The sequence below is a fragment of the Lissotriton helveticus genome, chromosome 8, assembly GCF_964261635.1.
Source record: "Lissotriton helveticus chromosome 8, aLisHel1.1, whole genome shotgun sequence".
Taxonomy (NCBI): domain Eukaryota; kingdom Metazoa; phylum Chordata; class Amphibia; order Caudata; family Salamandridae; genus Lissotriton; species Lissotriton helveticus.
In genome coordinates this window covers 1,109,701,680-1,109,722,892 of record NC_136069.1, presented here as the reverse complement: position 1 = coordinate 1,109,722,892, position 21,213 = coordinate 1,109,701,680, and the positions used below count along the sequence as shown (strand labels likewise).

The following is a 21,213-nucleotide window of genomic DNA, read 5'->3' as shown; positions in this document are numbered from 1 at the left end:
CTGTAAGCAGGGAAATTGCTGCCTGTCTGATACTCATCTGTCTGCACTGGACTGTGTCTTTACACCTGCTGGGCAAATAAGGCTGCCTCACTCATATGAATCTGTGGACCAGTGCGTGCAGTAGCTAAATTCTTCTTTTTGCACTGATGTGCACATGGATCGAACTGAATACCACAGCATCCACCTTTCTCTTGCAGCTTCTCAAAACTAAGGCTGCAGTCATCTGCCTACTTCTCATCAGTCCCTGGAAGGTAAACAATGTTTCACAGCCACAGAGACCCTACAGTGAAGTAAATGCCTATGCTACAAAGTAAACATCTCTGCATCCCTTAACACGTGAATCTTCCCGGTAAAAGCATCATGCCTTTGTCCCCAAATTAGCAATTAGTCTTTTTTGCTGGTGGAACCTTCTTTCTGTCTCACAGTTCTCTACTGATCAACACAAATATTATAGAAATATCAAAATCATTTGTAAGCAGTGCACAGTGTTTCAATGCTATATAAGCGAGCAAATATTGACAAAGATATTAACGTAATACATTTGAATATTATGGGTTTGTATCTATATCTATTTAAGACGATAAACGTTGTTTAAGCATAGTTTTTAATAAGAAAGGTAATCAGCTAACCAAGTGCAAAAACAGATTCTGACGAGGCTCACCTCAGCAGGTTACCTTCCCAATGGTAGTAGGTGCATTTTTATAAAACCAAATCAGGCTATTAATTGCAGTTATTATGAAACATATTGAGCTTTGGTACCTACATCTCCAGTAGTTAGATGACCATAAAGAGGATTAGGTATTAGGATTAGGGATTTTATTCCTCTCAAGTCTAATTGATCATATGGTAATGATTGCATAGGCCCTGATGATGACCTTACGGATAAAGTCAAGCCCTTACATAAATTGGAGTTTGTGCAGTACTCGCAATTTTAGGTTATGCATTAATTACTGTACGGGGTAATTTCCAGGGGTGGTAATTACTGCACCCAGCAATTTTTCCCCCAAAAAATGGTGGCTGGTTTAAGATGCTAAAATTTATCAGGAGAAACTGCCTAGAAAATAGTCAAAATGTGGTAAATGCCGCAATCGCACATTAGTCCCCATTTCCAGGGCCGAAACTCGACATAGGAGTTTTTAACTGCACCCAGTAAATAACTCAGCTAGGGCTTCCAGTATTTACCAAGTGTGGTAAGTACCCTACACTATGACACACCTCTCATAATCAGAGCCTACGGCCCTGATTACGAATTCAGGGTTAAATTATGATCTACATGCAAAGAAGGATTTGTATGGAGATTGGGATAAGGAGTTGCATTATAATTATCAAACTCATACAGTCTCCCCATGGTGGATTCCATCCAGTCAAGCCTGTTAGATTTGATTGGGGGGACAAGTCGGGGGGGGGCAAAACATATAGAGCTTGGTGTTTTAAATACTCAATCTGTACATTTAGTCTCATCTCCAAGTTGAAAAGTCGAAAGAGTAAGTATTTACCACATCAGGTAAATTTCTCGCCCATGATAACTGTACTTATTGAGTGTGGTGAAGCCCTTACCCTATCTGCACATCTTGTAGTCAGTGCCTAAGTCTATGCAACTGTTAGATATTGAATGATAATAGAAAAGAAAATGCCTAGCTAACTTCCGTGACTTAGTTTGTTAAGTCTTCTTTTCCAATAAAACACATGTATGGAGTCTAATATAATCTGTTTGATAACTTGGAAGGCTTAATAAGAAACTTTAGTGAGAACACAGCACGATCAAGTTTGTCTGGTCTGCTAAGACTCGATTGCCAAGTTCTCTGTGCACCGCACAAGTTGTTAGCCTTTCCTTTGTATACTGCTGTCACCTTAAAAGTCTTATATTTGGACTAGTTTACCCTGGGCCAGAGAACCGCATTAGAAACTTTGAAAAGGCTTCAAATGCTGATCTCCAACCCAGCAGGCAAGGAATCTGCGGTTCGACATATCATTCCAAAATGTGAAATCCACACGCTTGCGTCAGAAAATACAAATCCAAAATAGCTAAATGAGCTCACATTTTCCAGGGCAAAGCGGTCATTTTTTTTCTTCATTTGAAGGTAAAGGGGCCTATTGCATGAAGTTTGCAGCGAACAAAACCGGTCTCAGTGCTGATTTCGCATCCTGTTGTTCAGCACAGTGCTCATATTAATTAGAGAAATAACCACAGGATGCTGGCCTTAAAATCAAATATGAATGAATGCCTTGCCTGGGTCATCGGGATTATCAGAGTAGGGAAATCGTCCAACCACCTTGTCCTTGGAAATATATCGTTCTGTACCATTTTCATTCACTATTCAGTAGTTGCAACAGGCAGTGAGCACAGAACACGGGGAACATACTTAGCAATGCAACTTTTACAACGCACTACCATTACGACGCAACTTTTACAACGCAAGTTATTACAACGCATTGCACTGGGGGGGCGCTCTAGGATAGGGAATAGTTTAATTACTATCCAACACCTTCCCTACTATCCACGGGGACTGGAGTTGGAATAGTAAATTAAACTATTCACTATCCAGCGCCCCCAACGCAAGTCGTTTTAACAACTTGCGTTGCAAAACCTGCGTCGTAATGGCATGCGTTGTAAAAGCATACGTTGAAACGTCATACATCCCAGAACACAATGTTCATTTTATCATATTTTAGTCATCCCTCCAGGGTCCAGCAAATGTTTGATTTCTTGAAAGATCATTTGTAGTGTACGATCTCACCTTGAGCCCTAGTGTAAGACCTGTCCTGACAAATAAGCACACTACGACTAGGCGGGTAAACTTTTTTTTCAGTACATGTGAAGTGAATTCAGGGTACGCGAACAAAATGAATAGAAATATTAGTTGTGCTAAATTCACTAAGTCTTCGCCCATAAGTGGCGAAAACAGATACCGGGTGATTTCAGAGATTTTAGGGTAAATGATCTTCCAGTAAGGAGTTTGTCTTTTGTAATAATTTTGCCACTAGGGGCAGGACAAGTGATGAAAAAAGTGTATGCTCCGTCTATAAATTGTTGATATTCTGAGTAAGAAAGAAAAATGTACAGCATCATATTTTATGTGGCAAAGCAAAATGGCTTTTTCGTCTTTTTTCATGGAGGAAATGTTTTGCCACTAAGAAAAAATAAATAAAGAGATGTGCTGTGTGAGAAAAGAAACCATATAGCAGGATGGGAAGTGTAGTTTTATAAACCACAAGCGCCTAAGAAATAAATTGGAAGGCTAATTAGACTCTAGTCATGAAGGAGGAGTCAAGTCACGTGAGGTTGTTTAAAACGAGCGGTTAGAGAAACACACATAATGCACCTTGTTTTAACAGAGAGAGGAGGAGGAGAATGTTTTCCATCAGAGGCAGGTATGTTAACGGGGGGAGAGCTCTGTTTGTAACGAAAAGGCTAGTAACGAGTAAAATTGGAAGGCAATATGGGGAGAAATGAAGTATGGTAAAAGTAAAAAGAGCAAGGTAGAAGGAAGGAAAGTGACAAACGGAAAAGAATGTAGGAGGGCAGTGCGGTAGCACGCAAAAATTAGCATGTAAGTGAAGGGATGAAGGGAGGTGACATGCCGGTCTAGTCTTGGTGTTTGTTTTCTAAATAATGTGAAAGGGGCATTTTTATATGTGTAACGTTGTAAACAAGTTCAGATGGCCAGATATAGGAGGGTGACCAAGATACTTAAACAAACATCCGGCAGTGAAGACTCGAGTGTTTGGGAGTATAGATGTGACGTAAATAATGGGTGGAGATGTTTGGGAGCTTAACATAATATTGGTAAATGAAACTTGTAGTAGGTTTGAACTGCACTGGCACGAAGAAAGAAAAAAGTAAAATGTGCGTTTTTTATTAAGAATTGTAAAACATTAATTTTTATTGATGATTTAATTCACATGATTTTGTACCTGATGATAATGGATGTTCATTTAACATTTGCAGTTTTCCCTGACGAAGGGCTGGAAGGGCCCGAAATGCATTGGTCTAATAAAATACTGTTTTTGATGGATCTTGGCGTTTGTACTTGTTTTGGGAAAAAGGTCCGGATGGACAAACCTGAACATGAGAAAACTAAGAAAATTGGCATGTTGTCTGACGTGTGGAATAATACAGCAATCTCATAAATTTGAAATACGTGTGAAAAAATATCAAGAAAAATTGAGAAGAGAAACAAAAAATGAGGATAAAAATGTTAATTCAGATTTAATTGTGCGAATAGCACTCAGCAGTGCCGTTGTTTCAGGGGCGACAACCGCCCCACATACAGTGACGTATTACCCAGGTGCCAAGAGGGCAAGGCACTATACTCAATGTGCACGCAATACCGGATGAACTTTGAGGACTAAAATGGATGTAGATAAAGGACAAACAGATAAAAATGGTGTGCACCCCCTACCCTTACAGTGCTGTGTGAGAAAGGGCCATCTTTCTTGCCAGATATGCCCCCCTTTTCTGCTGAATTGCTTATATACTTTGACTGAGTGTGCCCTGGGTTCCTGCCAATCAGGTACCTGGGGCCTGTGTTCCTTCCCTAAAACTGTATTGAAACCTAAACCCAATTGGCATGTCTGGCCACAGGTAAGCCCCTGGTAAATGGTACTCTAGGTACCCAGGGCACTGTGACCAGAGAAGACCTCTGAGGGCTGCAGCACTTATTGTGCCACCCTTAGGGGCCCTGTACCCTGACCCACACACACACTGCTTTGGCAGACTGAGTGTCTTGGTGCAGAACTAAATAGAGAGTCAATTTGGCGCACATTCCTGTGTGCCATGCCCACCAACACACTGCCCTGGCATACCTCAGTCACCCCTCTAGCTGGGTGCACTATGCCAGTGGTGTGGGCACAGGTGCATGGGCCCTGTTCCCCTACAGTACTCAAGGCTATTCCTGGGCACTGTAAGTGCAGTGATGCCATTCAGAATATATGGTGCTGGGAGTTTGTAACGAACTCCACAGCACCATAATGGCTACACTGAAGACTGAGAAGTTTGGTGTCAAATTTCTCAGCACATTAAACCCACACGGATGCCAGTGCGAGATTTAATGTAAATTGCACTACAGAGGACATCTTAGAGATGCCCCCTGAAACCTAACTAACTCCCAGTGTCCTGACTGCATGGCTACCGAGGCTAACGCCACCAGACATGTTTCTGGACCCCTGGGCCGAGAGCTTGCCGCTCTCGGTCCTGAAACAATGCACATCCTGGGACGAGGTGCCAAGCCTCCTCCCTCAGGATGGGCAGGGGAAGCTTCAAAGGCATGCTGCCTTTTGTGAGCTTCCCCAGGCAAATTTCTGTACTCAACAACTGGCCCCCACTGGCTCTGACCCCCACTCTGGCGGGACGACAGGTGGGAAACCCTAGGTGAGGAAAGGGGGTGTGCCAGCCTCTGCCAACCCCACCCCTCAGGTGGGAGAGGCGAGGTGAAGCACAACTCTGGGCTCCTGCCATCTTGAGGATGGGGAGCCCTACACAATCAGGGATAGGCTCCTGCTCCCTCTCACAGAAGAGGAGCAGGATGGGGGTGTACTCACCCCACGACAGGGACCCATTGGTCCCTGCGCTTACCCAACCTGTAACACCCCTAAATTTTGTATTTAGGGACAACCTGAACCTTCCTTCCTCAGATCCCGATTCCGAGACAAGAAAGAAGACCAAGAAGAAGAAGACCTGCCGTGCAGCTGCTAACAAGAGGTCAACACTAACTGACTTGGCCCCAGCCCTACCAGCCTGTTGATCCTTGAACCTGCTCCTGCTAAACCCCGGCTTCTCCTGCGGACAGCAACCTTGAAAACCCCAGAGGACCTGCCTGCCTTGCTCATCTAAAGACTGGGACTCCCACGAGCAGTGGTTCTGCTCAAACAAGCAGCACCCCTGGTGCCAGCCAGGAACCACCAATCCAGCACACTCTGCACCTGCCGAACCTGGCCTGTGCCTGGGTGGGCAAAGACCACGAGGACGTCCCCCCAGCGATTGTGACCTGAAATCCAGTGCTCAAGGACCCTCCTCGATGCTCCTGACGATGCCTGCAGCCTCACAACAAGGGACCCCTCCAACTGCGACCAGCTGAGGGTAAGATTTCCCGACATCAAAAGACACTCTTGCACCCGGCGCCCCACGGCCCCCTGTGCCCAACTCCTGGCTGTCTACCTATCCTCCAAGATCCCAACTTACCTCTCGAAGTGGTGGTCGCACCTGAAGAATCTCCGTCCCCGAGCCTGCAGCCTTTTGTTCAACTTCCAGCTTTCCCATTGAATCACTTTGGATGCCCGAAGGCCCAAAAGCACCCTGCACCCAGCCGCCCAAGTGCCACTGGGAGTGCAGCATCTACCCTACTCTACTTCCCCACTTGCCCTGTGTAAATGACCAGGAGCTCAGCTCCCACAGCCGCGTGGCCTGCCTGCTAGCAGCCACCAACCGAAGGCCCTCTATCCTCCATAGGATAACATTGGACCTACTCTATCTGCACCCGGCTGCCCCTGTGCCGCTGAGGGTGTAACAACTGTACTTACCTGACCCTGGGATACCCCTGAGTCTACCCCCAGAACCTTAACTCTATCAGTCGAGTACTTACCCAAAGACCAATAACTTTATTTTCTCCGCTGTAAACTCCTTAGCACACGTTTGATAAGTCAAATGATATACATGTGTTTCACCATACAACAAAAATGCATTCTTAAATAATTAGATCCTTTTTAGTCAAGGTATTCTTTGGTGTTGTTTTATTTCAGGAGACGTCACAGCCAACACGTGTTTCGTCGTTAGGGGAATGTAACCCACGACTTTCTCAAGGCTGTTAGGTAAAGAAAAACGAGCATTGTAACGTTGTTGTTCTGATAATCATATGATATTATGCACATTTAGAAAAACGCCTATTCTTAACTTAGGTCGTCGCCTAATTTCTGTGCCCTTTCTCTTAACACAGAAACAACAATATTAAGAAGACTAGGTATCCTTAATATTTCCTATACTATACTATATATACTATACTATGCATGACATCACAAGTTGAACTAAAACTTACTAACACTATCCTTTTGTAATTGATTTTTTCTGCATGTTGATATTCGCACAGCACGGTGACAGATAAAAACACTGGTTTCTCCATATTTTTGAAATGGGCCATAGACCTTCTGTTTTGACAGAAGAACACCATGTTAATCACAAGTGGAACTTTTTCTAAAAATGCATCGGTAATAACAACAGTCAATGTAATTTATATTAAACGGCACAATGTTGAACACCACCTTATCACTTCAACAAAGCTAATACGTCAGAAGTATCTAAATGAATATAAATGTGCATAATATCATATGATTATCAGAACAACAACGTTACAATGCTCGTTTTTCTTTACCTAACAGCCTTGAGAAAGTCGTGGGTTACATTCCCCTAACGACAAAACACGTGTTGGCTGTGACGTCTCCTGAAATAAAACAACACCAAAGAATACCTTGACTAAAAAGGATCTAATTATTTAAGAATGCATTTTTGTTGTATGGTGAAACACATGTATATCATTTGACTTATCAAACGTGTGCTAAGGAGTTTACAGCTTTGTGTGGCCCTAGCCTATTTTAGAAGAGGGAGTGTGGTTCTCTTCTCCTTTTAGCACCGTCCTAACAATTATTCATTGAGAATAACATAGGTGGACTTTCCTTTGTGGCGCCAACACCTAGAACAAATACCACCAATTGCGACCAAACAACTTTATTTTCTCCATAGGGTAACATTGGCTGGTTTCACTTGGAAATTCTTCTAAGTGTTGATTTTCAGAACTTTTAAATATTCCTTAAAAATCGTCCGAAAATCAAAAAATGAAATTACTCACCTGCAATCAGGAGAGATCCCAGTGCTGTATCTTTGAACCCAGCACCGAACCTGAAAAGTAATTATAACCGTGATTTACTGTTAACCCAATTTTATTGCATTTACTTAAAAACTCCCTTTGAGCTCAATGTTATTTTGTGTTTAACTTTTGTTGCATATTGCAACAATTGTAACTATTACATTTAAAAATCAACTGCTATTTGAAAGTATTCAATTGCAACATCTCATTCTGAGAAAGTATTTATGATAGCTACAGTGGTTCTAGCTACAATATATTTTTATATACAACACAATTGGCCTAGGTTTCACTTCTTGAGTGCTTGAGACCATTTGCTGACTCAGTGTGCACAACAAATGCTTTACACTGTCCTCTGATCCTGCCTTACTGCTCGACCAAGCTACCACTTTAGAGCTTAAGGTTATATCTAACTTTAGCCTCTGCCATACCTCTGGGGACTGTGGACTCTGTGCACACTGAACCTTACTTTGGTCCAGTATTTACAGAGCCACTGTCTTACATGCTGTTTCAAAAATCCCACTTAGTCCCTGATTATGTGTTGGCCTGAACTTTCCGCCCTCTGGGCAAACCCCTGTTTGTGGTTTCTACAGGGGTCAGAATTGCAAGTTATATGAAAATGACCACACCAGGCAATTACTAGGTGTGAGGAAGTATGAACCCTTCTTTTAATGTTGGCAGTCCGACCTGCCTGAATTTAACTGGCGAAAGGAGTGTTGTATTGACTGTGAAGTGGATTTTGTTGAAATAGAATTAAATTCCACCTGTTATTTCCCCCAAAACTTGGAATATGATCAATTTATTGCACTAAGTAAATTCCAAACCTTAGATAGACGGATTTTATCGGGTGCAATAAATAGCACCTGTCCCTCCTAGGCACTTGTAATTGTAACATTAGGGTACTCCATTTGTTTTTCCTCAATGCAGAAGGACCTCAGGAACACACATGCAGCTCTAGGAGTCTTCCAGAAAACCTATGATGTTCCTAACCTTCCTATGAATACTTCTATGAAGTGTTGCGCATCATGTGTCTTTCATGGCAAAACATAAGTGTAAGTCTACTATGCATTGGTTTGTGCATTTTTCCTGTAATTAGAAGGGACTTTGCAGAATTGCAAGTCACCTGTTATGCCAAACAGACCCCATGACAGTAGTTTTCTTGAAACATACATTAATTCTACATGGACTCCTACTCCTGTTACTTTCTGCGTTATTATCTGTATGCAAGGGTTCTGTTTATTTCATTATGGAGGAGCAGGGCAGGCATGCCTATAGTGCTGTATGCTTTTTCATTCTGTAGGCTTTTTTAACCTTAAAGAGAACATGTGGGGCGATAGCAAATAAAATGGTGCTTGGTCTGAGTTAGTATGAGCTAGGCATACCCTCATTTGATGCATGTGCAAAATTATGCCTGCCATGAAAGACCGATGGTTAGAGACTTTTGATCCATGTTTCTCTGTAAGATGACCGGCCTGATTTCAAGGACAGAGCTGAGATCCCCTGTAGGAAGGTGTTGTGTTTGACCGCACCTGTCTGTGAAGGATGCCTAAAGGTTCACTAGCACTCTCTCTCTCTCTCTCTCTCTCTTTCTCCGGTGCGCTCAGGGGGCGCACTTCTCTCTCTCTCTTTCTCCGGTGCGCTCAGGGGGCGCACTAACTGTGCGTCTCTTCCGTCACTTCCTAAATGGTAATCAACCTGTTTGCTCCTACAGGGCTAAAGCATTCCCTTATTTGTGTGAGGCAACTCTCCCATCAGATGAAGGAAAACCTTCTTTTCAAACTGTGCACAGGCACAAGTATTGGCAGCCCCATCTTTAATATGCAAATGCCGTGGGACCATGAAAAGCAAGCCAAAAAAGCTTTTTTTACTTTTTTTTAAAGAAGTGCCAAGGCTCTTGTCAGGCAGCCACTGAAGCTTGCACCACACACTGCCCCTGCCATGCTGCCAAAGATCGTAACAACACAATTACTGGCCATCATACTTCTACAAGTGTGACAATGTGGGCTATTCCAGGCCCCCAACGCTATAAGATTGACTTGGACGGCAGGGAATAGGAATTTTAACCCGTTTGTTGCTGCCGTTGGCCATTGGCTGACGGCAGCACTATCTCGCTGGTGCTGCCGTCGGCCAATGGCCGACGCGACAGTTTTTTTAAACGGCCGCACTGCCGCAAAAAAGCGGAAGCAGCCAACGGGTTAATGTATAATTAATTACAAATCAACTGTTGTGGTCATCTCTAAATTAGCCAGATATTGCTACCTTGTGACAGACTGTCACAAACACTGGTGTTGACAATTAAGTACTGGTGCTGAGCACCGGAAACCACCGTCTTAAATTAAGCACTGCCTGTTAAGCCCTGCGGCACTTGTATAATAAATTGGCTAGTATATAAACAGGCAGTAAAGAGGCGGCCAGGACCCAGATAACCCCGTGGCACACTTCAGCACAGGCTTATTTCAGAACCATGTTGCTCAAGATTTGTGCCATTTTCTTTATACGTTTGGGAAAGCTTAAACAAAAAAAACGGCATCCTGAACTAAAACTTGAAGGTGAAAATATTGAATTTCCCTCGCGCCCGCATGAACATTGGTGCGTGTCTTTAATCGCTGAACCGCCCAGTCGAGCAGAAACGCAAATTGAGCGCGAGTTTGAGCATTCCGCGGAGCTGCGCGGCAGTAATTATTTTTAGCAGACTGTGACCATTTCACTGTATGCTCCATTGAACGCATTAGACTTTTCACAGTTCTTTTCCAAACGTGTGTCCCCCTTTTCTTGCCTTTCTGAAAATACGTGCATTGCATTTCAAAGTTGTATTGTTTGCTTAAATTGCCAAAAGTGGCTTTGTTTTGAATCCCTTCTGTGCCCGAGGTCGAACTGTGTCTATGAATGCGCGCGCAGCGTGTGGCTGGATAGACGGTGGCGAGAAATGTGTTGAGTCATGTGTCTGAGCGAGAGTCGTGACTCATCAGTCTGACACTTCACTGCCTGAGACCGGGATTCTGGTATCTGTGTTCTGTCCTTATTAAAGGGACATGGTGCGTTTTTGTGCCGTTGAGAAACACCACCTCTGCCTTTAATCTGTCTGTCTCAGAACACAAGCTGATAGCAAAAATCCAGATCTGTATTAAGGTGTCCAATATAACATGGGGCTTCTGCACTTAAATCAATTTTTCATGTGAAATAAACAGTCACAGTTTAAATGGAGAGACTACTTAGACGGTCAGAGTTGTGGGGGAGATGACAGAGACGGACTTTCAAGTGCAGACACACGTATTAACATTACTAATGACAACACATTTACAATCAGAACAAAGAGGCTTCTTAACACACAATACTTCCGACCACAATTAGAGTGCCTTGGGCCATAGGAAGAGCCACTTCAATTATGCAGCAGGGAGGTGCTAAATCAGAAGGCAGAGTTGACTAAATTGTGAAGCAGATTTTGCAGTGTAATGTGGCATATTTTGTGACAGTATTGCTTCATTATTTTACAATTTATACAAATTGTATTTCTGGGCAAAGATGTGGCCCCATTAGCACCAGTTTCACTACCAAATACAACAATCAAACAACTGAAAGATGATGAGTGAACCTTTGTGAAGGACCCTCCATTGCTCTGGAACACGTCACCCAACTTTTAGTCACTTTTGAACTGACTGACTGAGCTACAAACTTTTTTTCTACAATTTTTTTTTTCTCTCATTAAAATCATGATCTTATGCAGCAGATGATGTCTGCAGTAGAAGCAGAGCGAGAAGGCATACTGCTAGATGCATCAACGTTCGATTTTGCGAGTCCTTAATTGCGAAGTTTAAGGATTCGCATTTAGGGACTCGCAAAATCAGATGCATGTAGGATTTGCTAAAATATTAGCAATTCCTAAATATTCCTTATCTGCGATTCGCAGAGTGCGATTCGCAAATAAGGAATGACATCTCATTGATTCCTATGGGCCAAGAGGCCCATAGGAATGAATGGGGAGGAATTCTCAATTTGCGATTAGCAATTAGCTAATCGCAATTTGACAATGCGATTTCAAGGGTGACGGATGTCCAAAGGTCACACTGTTGCACCCCTTAAATTGACCTGCACACTGGTATTGCGCACACACATGTCCCAAGGACATGTGTGTGTGTGTAACATACAACTTTGAAAGATGCACTTTAGTGCATTTTTCACAGTTTTCGCTCTTTACCATGAAGTTTGATTTCATGGTAAATAGCTACCCCTATCAGCGAAATCGCTAGCTATTTTACATTCATGCATTGCATTTAAGGAATCTCAATTTGATTTATGCATTTGGAATGATGCATCCCAAATGCATAAATACCGGTTGCAGAAGGGCAGATTGTTAGAATCTGCCCCTTTGCGAACGGTATTTCGCTTGATGCATCTAGCTGATAATCCTTTGTGCTGGAGCCTCTTTACCTTGCCCAGCACAGGCTATGCAGGAATTTATAAACTGCTTCTCCGAGTAAGCTGCGGTTTTAGAACATTTGTTTTTCGAAAAACGTATAACTGTATTAGTATTAAAGAACAAGCATCGGCATAGCCATTAGGTCTCACCTGCAGCAGACCTACTGGCTTTTCCAATGCTGTTCATCAAAAGCAAAACGAGGGAAAAACAAAAAATGACACAGTGACATGTGCATGTCATCACACTGGGATATTGAAGCATCATGATGCATACTCATGTGTGATGAAGCATGCACGCCTATCCTTGATGACACTATGCCGTCCCAGTGTGATGGTGCATACGTGTGAATGCGTGACTGGGTATGCCTGTACATACGGCATGACACAGTCACCCTTTTTTAGTTCTTAATTATTGCTCCAAGATGGCGGACAACAAAGAAAATTACAAAAAAGTAAAAGCTCAAACTTAAGAAGCATTGGCAAAGCCAACAGGTCTCACATATGAGAGATATTGGATCTGTCACGGTGTTAGCCACCTTATATACTACAGGTAGCTACTGTACAACATGCCGATAAGTTAAAAAACAAGCGATATGATGTGGTGAGCGTTGGCCACAGCATTGCTTTTTGGTAGCTTCAATCCATACTGTAGAGCATGGCAAAAATCTTGACGAATCCAATACCTCCTGTAGGCCAGAACTATTGGCTTTGCCAGTGCTTGTAAAGTTGTTGTAACAGGTTCACCGCTGTCCGCATTCCCCTGGGGAACAAAGCTCATGGTCCATTTCTGTTTTGAGTAGGACAGTAGACTAACCACATGCTACATTAAGACACGAGCACTGAGCTGCGGCTGATGCTTTCCAGTACACTGTCAAGTCAACAGGTCTTTTCAGAATGCAGCAAGCCATCGTGTCTAAGTGTGCTTCTGGGCATACGCACTTTACGGTGCAGCGTGACTTCCTCTCACTGACACCTTCTGAGAACGGGTTCACATCCAGATTAATTTATACTGTAGCGATAAACAGTAGCATTGTATTTGTTTGAAAGAATTCAAAAGAACTTCAGTTGAGCACATTTTTGTCAGTGGTGTGAAAATACCTATGCAGCATAGTAAAAGTGATGTCGCTATCTGATTTGTTAGAAAATAGATTTTTAACTAATACATTATTATAATTCCTTTTTACCTGAATGTGCCAATGGGCGTGCCTCCTTGCCCAGACTTCCAGCGTGTCCAAGGTGGTCTAAGAAACCCGAGAACTGTGCTTAGGGTGGTGGTTGCCCCAGGATCATCTCTATCTTACCTTGTAGTTCCTGTTTGGTGAACCTATCAGTGTACAGAAAGCAAATAATTAGCAGGTGGGCAAGAACATGGGTCCCACCTTCTGCATGTTTGGGTGTGAGCAGGCCAGAGCTGGGCTCTCAAGATGGGGGTGCTGTGCTTCTAAGGATAGCTGCAGTTCAGGGCGAGCACAGCACTGAGGCCCAGTAAGGTTGGGAGGAGAGGCTGGGAGAAGCCGCCAGGGATCTAAAATTCGGGCAAGGGGAGAGTCTGGTGTGATAGACAACTCAGTCTCATCTGTAGCCTTTAGACACCATATCAAGTATAGGCAAGATGGAGGGACGGTGGCTGGGAGGAAGTAGTCAAAGCCAAGACTGGCAGGGAGGGGGGAGGCAGAAATAGATGGCCTGTAAACCTATGCATTCCAATGGAGTGCTCACACACAAAGAAAAAAAGTAGCCCAGGCTGGAAAGGCAAGCAGCAGAAGAACACTCAGCCAGCAAATATAGCAGTACTTTGGCCTTGTTGCATAGGAGAGACGAACATACAAAGAGGAAGTGAATCTGGCATGCCCTGATCAAAGTGAAGCAAGGAAATAGTGTGTCAATGAAGCAAATAAAACAGAAAGAAAAATTGGATTGCAAGACCTGTGTGGCCTAGCAGCAAATTTCAGATGCTGAAACCTCCCATTTTTTTTAAGCATGTATTATAAAGTCTAATGGATAGGCTGGAGAGCAACAGATGACCGTGTGAGGGTAACGCAGAGCGAGAAAAGGAAGTGGGGCAAAGGCCGTCAATAGAAGAGCTTGAGGCAGGGAGGAAAAAAATATAAAAAGAAAAGGGGAAGAAAAGTCGAGTTGGTTTGCGAGGCAATAGACGAGTTAGGGAGGGGAAGAAGGAAGCAACACAGTGAACGTAGGGGGAGTGGGTGTTTGGGAAGGAAGTAACACACAAGCGAGAAAACAAGATCATGTACTCCAACAAAAGGGGGATAGAGAATAAAAAAACGAGTTCCCTGAAAGTGAGCAGTGAAAGGATAAAAGTCATTCAATCAAAAGAATGGTAAAGAAACTGTGCTCTAAGGGAGTGAGAAGAAAACAAGAGAAAGGGAAGCCATTAAATATGTAACAAATAAATAAAATTGCCAGGAAAGCCAACCAATGGTAAGCAGTGGGCTGGACCAAAGCCCACTGTAAGTCTTTGTATTGTTCTCAATAGGTATTTTCAACAATAGACAGCTAAAAACTAATCAAATGAATGAAACATGACAAGATATCGGAACGCCAATCCCAATAGATTCCTCCCATTTCACCCTCTGTTATAATAGTCTTTTTAAGTGCAGCAGTGTATGGTTGAGATGCACAGTTCTGGAAGTTTGTTCATGTTTTCTAATGGAGAGCACCAATGTTAATGTGAAGGTGATCAGTTGTGGTAAAATTGATTGTGTCTTTGCAATTACTAAAGTATTATTAAAGCTACAGTCCTTTGATCCGTTTCAAAGTGTCGTCAATGACTCACCGCATTTTTCAATGGAGTGCTGTAGGATCATGGAAAATGCTTTTCATCTTGGTTGAGTGAATAATAAAAGAGTAATATATGATTCTCTCAGCTCTATTTTAGTACATGATTTATCCTCCGCTTACTAAAATGTACGCTTACAGGACAGCTGTTTGAACATTTATTGTATCTGACGTTTTGAAGCCATGGGTGGGTGCGTTTTGTTTAAATGTGCACACCTTGTATACAGGCATTTTTTCAGATATCATTCCCTTCTCCTTAATTCTAACGTACATTTCAGTGCATAGAATGCCAGCCGTTATAATGTGACATTAAGTTAGCATTTTTCCTAAAGTTTACTGAGTGTAGTGCTGAAAGGAATTGTGGTAAACGAAACATTGAATAATAATTTGTTTTAGCGTTTTGATTGCTTGTGGGTGTTTTACAGCACTTGAGATCCCGTAGGAAAATATCCTTCGTTCTTGGCTAGTATTAACGGAAGTGCTATTTTAAACATCCAGGACTATTCACGTTATGCCAACAAATGTATTTCAGTGGTTATTCAACCTATACAGTGGCCATCTGACATGGAATAGGGAGGCTCAAAGCAAAGACAGCACTGTTCCAACCACAGACTCACACGGAGTAGTGTACTACCTGTGTGGACAAGTGCTTCAGCATCCCACTTATGGGTAGTAATCAATACACAAATACTATGATACAATAGAGTGCAAGGTGTCAACATGGTTTCTAAACTTCTAAGCTAAATTTAACACTGACCACTAAGAACTATGGGCCCGATGTAGGTAATTAGTATTTACCGATTCGTATATACGATTCCTATGGGCCTTGAGGCCCATAGGAACCAATGGCAATTACTGAATCAGTAAATACCGATTCGGTAAAATTACCGAATTGACAAGGGGGACAGGGTGTCACTTTGACACCCTGTTGCACCCCTGATTCAGGCTTGTGTGCCCTAAGGGCATGTATGTGTGTCACATGGCACAGGTGTACATGCACATGTACACAGGAATTCGTTATTTACCATCAAATAGTATTTGATGGTAAATAACAAATTCTTAAGGGCCTGTGGCACTGTTTTCAGTGCCACCTACATCTAGATTTACCGATTCGGTAAATTTACCGATTCAGTATTTTACCGAATCGGTAAATTTACCGAATCGGTACATTTAGGCACCCTACATGTCACAAACCAAATACCGGTCGGTAATGGCCGAAATCGTCCGTTACCGACCGGTATTTGGTGACCTACATCTGGCCCTATATTATATATGAACATGTGGAGATTGTAATATGCTACACATTGCCATTGTTGAGTGCAGAGACGGGCCATGATTCATGAGAAGCAAAACCCTGAAAGAGTCATGATGCTGACCCCTCCCTCAACAATGGAAATACATCGCATATTGCATTCTATACATCTACATATAGGGTTTATGCGATGGTCTTTTTATGTATGTTTGTTTAAAGAAAACACAAATAACCAAAACAAGGATGTAAGAGGTTACATTTATGCTCTGAGGTAAAGTCACATTGAAGAGAACTTATGACCACAAGGAGAATGTCGACTTTTGATAGCTCCTATATCTGCTGGAGTTGGATTCATGTATAGACTAGGTAGTTGCAGAAGGATAGTTCTGATCAAGTTACAGGGCGAATTTATGAATATATTTGAGGCAGTAAATGTCAACATAGAACACACAATAATTGAACAGCAAGAATTAAAACAAATGCGAGAGATCACATGGAGGGGCAAGCAGAAGTTGCAGCTGTTCTAGTAATTGCATACTGTCCATGTCATTGGAATTAGTGCAGATAACAGTACGTAAGTATAGATGTACTTGTGGCTTGAGACAATATCTCATAAGCTGATCTGGTCTCTCTATACCAGAGGTCTCCGACTTTCCTAAAATAAGAGCTACTTAACTTCAATAAAAAATCATCTCAAGCTACTAATATTATTAGTGTTGTAATAGTGACAATATTCCAGCAAGATTATATTTGTGGCTATGATATGCAAGATTACATGCCGTCATCATCTCAGTTCATCAGGCAGGGTTGCCAACAGTAATATAACAAGCAATGGCACAGCCACTAGGTCTTGCCTATGCAATTGTGTTTTAGCCATGTTGTACACCAGTGTGGCTGCTGTTCAGTATGGCTAAAAGTTAGAGGGATAGAGTGGGCTGGGGTAGATTGGAGAAGGAAGACTGGAGTAGCATGGAATAAAGTAGATTTAGGATATAGTGGAGTGGGGTAGATTGGTGTAGGCGAAGTGGGGGTAGAGTGGGTTAAAATGGAGCGCAGTGGATTGGGGTAGATTGGAGTGGGATTTAAGTAGGGTGGAGAGGGGTGAGTTGGAATGAAGTGGGGTGAGCCAAGTTGAATAGAGTGGGGTGGGGTGGGGTAGATTGTAGTGGAGTGGGGTAGATTAGGATGGAGTGGGGTACATTGGAGTAAGATAGATAGGAGTGGGGTAGATTGCTGTAGATTGTAGTGGAGTGGTGTTTACTGTAGCAGAGTAGGTTGGAGTGGTGTTGGATAGAGTGGTGTGGAGTAGATTGGGATGGGGTGGGGTAGACTGGAGTGGGGTAGATTGGGTCAGGGTTTGGTAAATTGGAGTAGAGTGAAGTAGACTGCAGTGGAGTAGATTGGAGTGGGGCAGATTGGATGGGGTAGATTAGAGTATGGTAGTTTGGGGTGTAGTGGGGGAATGTGTGGTGGGGTGGGGTGAATTTGGGTGAAGTTTGTTAGACTGAACTGGAGTGGGGTAGATTTGAGTGGCATGTGGTGGTATGGAGTGAAGTGGAGTGGGGAAGAACGGGTAGATTACAATGGAGTGTGATAGATTGGGGTAGAGTGGAATAGATTGGTTGGAATGGAGTAGGTAGATGGGGTCGAATGGACTGGGGTCGATTGGAGTGAAGTGGGGTGGAGTTGGGGTGGAGTTGAGATTGGAGTGGAGTGAGATAGATTGGGGAAGCAATTCTATGCAGCTACACTCAACACCTCTCTACACCAGTTCATTCCACTCCACTGTAACCCACTCTAAGCCATTGCACTCAAATCTGTTCTGCAGCACTCTCCTCTATGCCACTCTGCTCTACACCGCTTTACGCTATGCCCCTGCACTCTAGGCCTCTACACTTTACTCTGCATCACTGCACTCTTCAACACACTAATCTGTGACACTGCATTCTATGCCACTGAACTCTATGCCACCCTACTCTGCACAACTGCATTCTTTACCAATGAACTCAATGCCATTGCACTCTACACCACTCTACTCTGCATCACTCCACTCTACGCCACTTCACTCAGCAGCATTGCACTGTACACCATTTCACTGTAGACCACTGCAATGAATGGCACTATACTCTACTATGCACCACTCTAAGCCACTCTACTCTGCACCACTCTATGCCACTCTAGACTACACCACTGCACTCTACGCACTGTACTCTATGTCACTCTACTGTACTCTATTCCCATCAAAATTTGCCAGTACTGAAGAACATTCTTAAACAACACTTCGTTTTCTGAGCACCCTATTTAATATGTGTTCACTCATTTATTATTTTTGTCTTTTTTAGGATATTATTTATAAAACAGTCAACTACAGAGACTTAATGAGGGTAAACATCAGTGTACACAATTATACAACACCCACTCCGTCTGTTACCTCTTCAATCATTCATCTACATACACCCAATACAACCAACATATAAAGGAATTTTTTTATATCACTTTTTTTTTCAAATACAACTTAACAGTTTGCACAATTCTGCCTTTACATGCATGGCACAATGTATTATCTTCTTTCACCGAGTTATACAGTTTCCTTATGAATGAGTTACCCAACCATATAAAGCTGATAATCCTAGTGGACAGGTAATTTATTTCCTCAGTCTTTTTATATTTTAACCCCGCCCAACAACATCTATTTTGATGCTTATACTCTTGCGTTGTAATCGTCGACGCGTTTCAAACCTGTGCTATATTTCTTGGGTTCTCCTCAGGACTCAGAACTGATATATCATCTAAAGAAACCAAAAGACAAAACATTACTTAATACCATTTATACCTAGCTGCGCTCTTCCCTGGTCCTTATTTACAATTATATATCATATGATTACCTCCACTCTATCCGTTTTAAACCTGAAACTGCAACCTTGTGTTTGCCGATTTTCTTCCATCTGTAAAAATATAATCATCGAGAGAGCAATCTATTCTTCTCACATCCACCGGCTGCACTGTCTATCCAACTTTCTTCATCCACTGGCTTACCTCTACTTCATCACCACAAAGTCTCTGTACTATTCTATGCCGTCACTCTGAGAGCAAAACACAAAAACAAAACTGACCCGTGGTTAATTCAGCTCCATTACACGGTCCCTTCATCTGACCTAACAGCCACCCTCTATCGTTCTAAGCCACTAAGAATTATTTCCATTACTCCATAAACACGAGGCTTGTGCCCCTTGTTCCATTCACCAAACACCACTCACCCATGTGAATGCAGTTTACCTGCGTGGTTTGACATCCACTCCTTTGCTCGTCTCATTTGCCCATGTGAGTTAAGGCGCAATGTACTTCCGTCCACGTTATTCGCTCGCTATACCCTTTTTGATGTTTGCATGAGGGACGTTCTCTTGTTCTTGGCATTCTGGGAATTCTGGTCCTTTTTTAGTTTGAAACCAAAAAGGATCATACAGGAGTCGGGAACGCTCTCATCCATTGGCATTATGGGGCATGTAGTTCTATTTGCTCCAATACTCCATCAGGACTCCATCTGTACTGGAAATACATTTTGTCCTTCTGTCATTTCATTTAGCCCCAGGGCTGTCGTTTTAAAAAATAATATTAGAAAGGCTTCCTTTTGGTTTAGTACCATATCGGTGTCTCTGACCCGAGAATCCGATTTATTGGCCATTAGCACAGTCCAACTCAGATCGGTCTCCAAATGTCCTTTTTCAGTCCAATGTTGGACTAATGGCGCAGTCATTACTTTTTTTCTTATACTAGATTTGTGTTGCGTGATTCATTAATGAATTTCCCGATTTGTTTTGCCTATGTATGCCAGTCCGCATGGACATTTAACCACAAAGACCACATTTTTCGTTTTACAGTTAGCAAATGTCTTATGTGTAAAAATGTGTTCGAGGCATATGGGCTGCAGATGGTACATTTATGAATAGATCGCCATCTGGTGTTGGGCTCGGATGATTGCACTTTGTTTTTCTTCTGGAGAAGTCTTTGTCGTCATAGGTGACTCCTCCTCTCGGTGTTAGTGCGCATGGGCATCGGCTCCATCCTTAGATTGTTTTTTTCCGCCATCGGGTTCGGATGAGGATCGAAGCGCTCCGGACCGACTTCAACAAAGAAGGTTATAACCGGCGCGTATTCCTTTCCAAATCGACGGTATCGTTATCGAACGCGACTTCACTCCATACCGACGCGATTCGAAGGACGACGACTACGAGAAACTCGACGTAGTCCAGCCCGGGGTCCATGGAAAGGACTCCATTCAAAAAATGTCCAACGTGTGGTGCTAAGTTCCCACACAAGGACCTACACGAAGTGTGCAACCTCTGCTTGTCCCCTGAACACGAATCCAGGGACTGTGAGGCCTGTGCAGCGTTCTCGTCAAAGTCGACGATTAGAAACCGTCGAGCCCGAAGACACGAGGTATCGAGAATGCAGTCACAAGCAATCCCGGAGCTGTTCGAGGACCAGCAACCAGAAGAGGAGGAAGAAGAGGCCGACGAGGCGGGGTCAGAAGCGGACGAGTCCGACGTCGAGGAAATCGACGTCCAACAAACCGTGAGTGACGACGTCCCTTTACCGAAAAACAGACCCCGCACGGTGTCGACCCCGCCCTCGAGCCCGGTCAGACAACCGAAAAAAGTTTCCAACGCCCCGCCTTCGAGCCCGGCAACGAAACAGAAACCGAAACACTCGGTCCCCCATCATAGTGGTTCCGGTTCCGATAAACCAACCACATCGACACCGAAGCACCAGGTCAAGGAAAGCTCGAAGTCGAAGCAGTCCATGTCGACACCGAAGCACGCTTCGGCGCCGAAAACACCCTCGACACCGGGGACATCTTCGATACCGAAGAAGTCGGATCCGAACAAAACTTCG

The 21,213-nt window shown here is 43.2% G+C and overlaps 1 protein-coding gene across 2 annotated transcripts in view; it reads left to right on the top strand.

The window, feature by feature from the left end:
• Positions 1 to 21,213, top strand: part of ST6GAL2 (ST6 beta-galactoside alpha-2,6-sialyltransferase 2) — a 237,580-nt gene that overhangs the window by 62,035 nt on the left and 154,332 nt on the right. The window contains exon 1 of one of the 2 annotated variants that reach the window (XM_078657988.1): positions 3,267 to 3,372. The exons of the other annotated variant lie outside the window; for it this stretch is intronic. The gene's annotated coding sequence lies outside the window, so the exon portion shown is untranslated. Of the gene's footprint in view, positions 1 to 3,266; positions 3,373 to 21,213 lie in introns of those variants that run through there. 2 annotated transcript variants of the gene reach the window in all.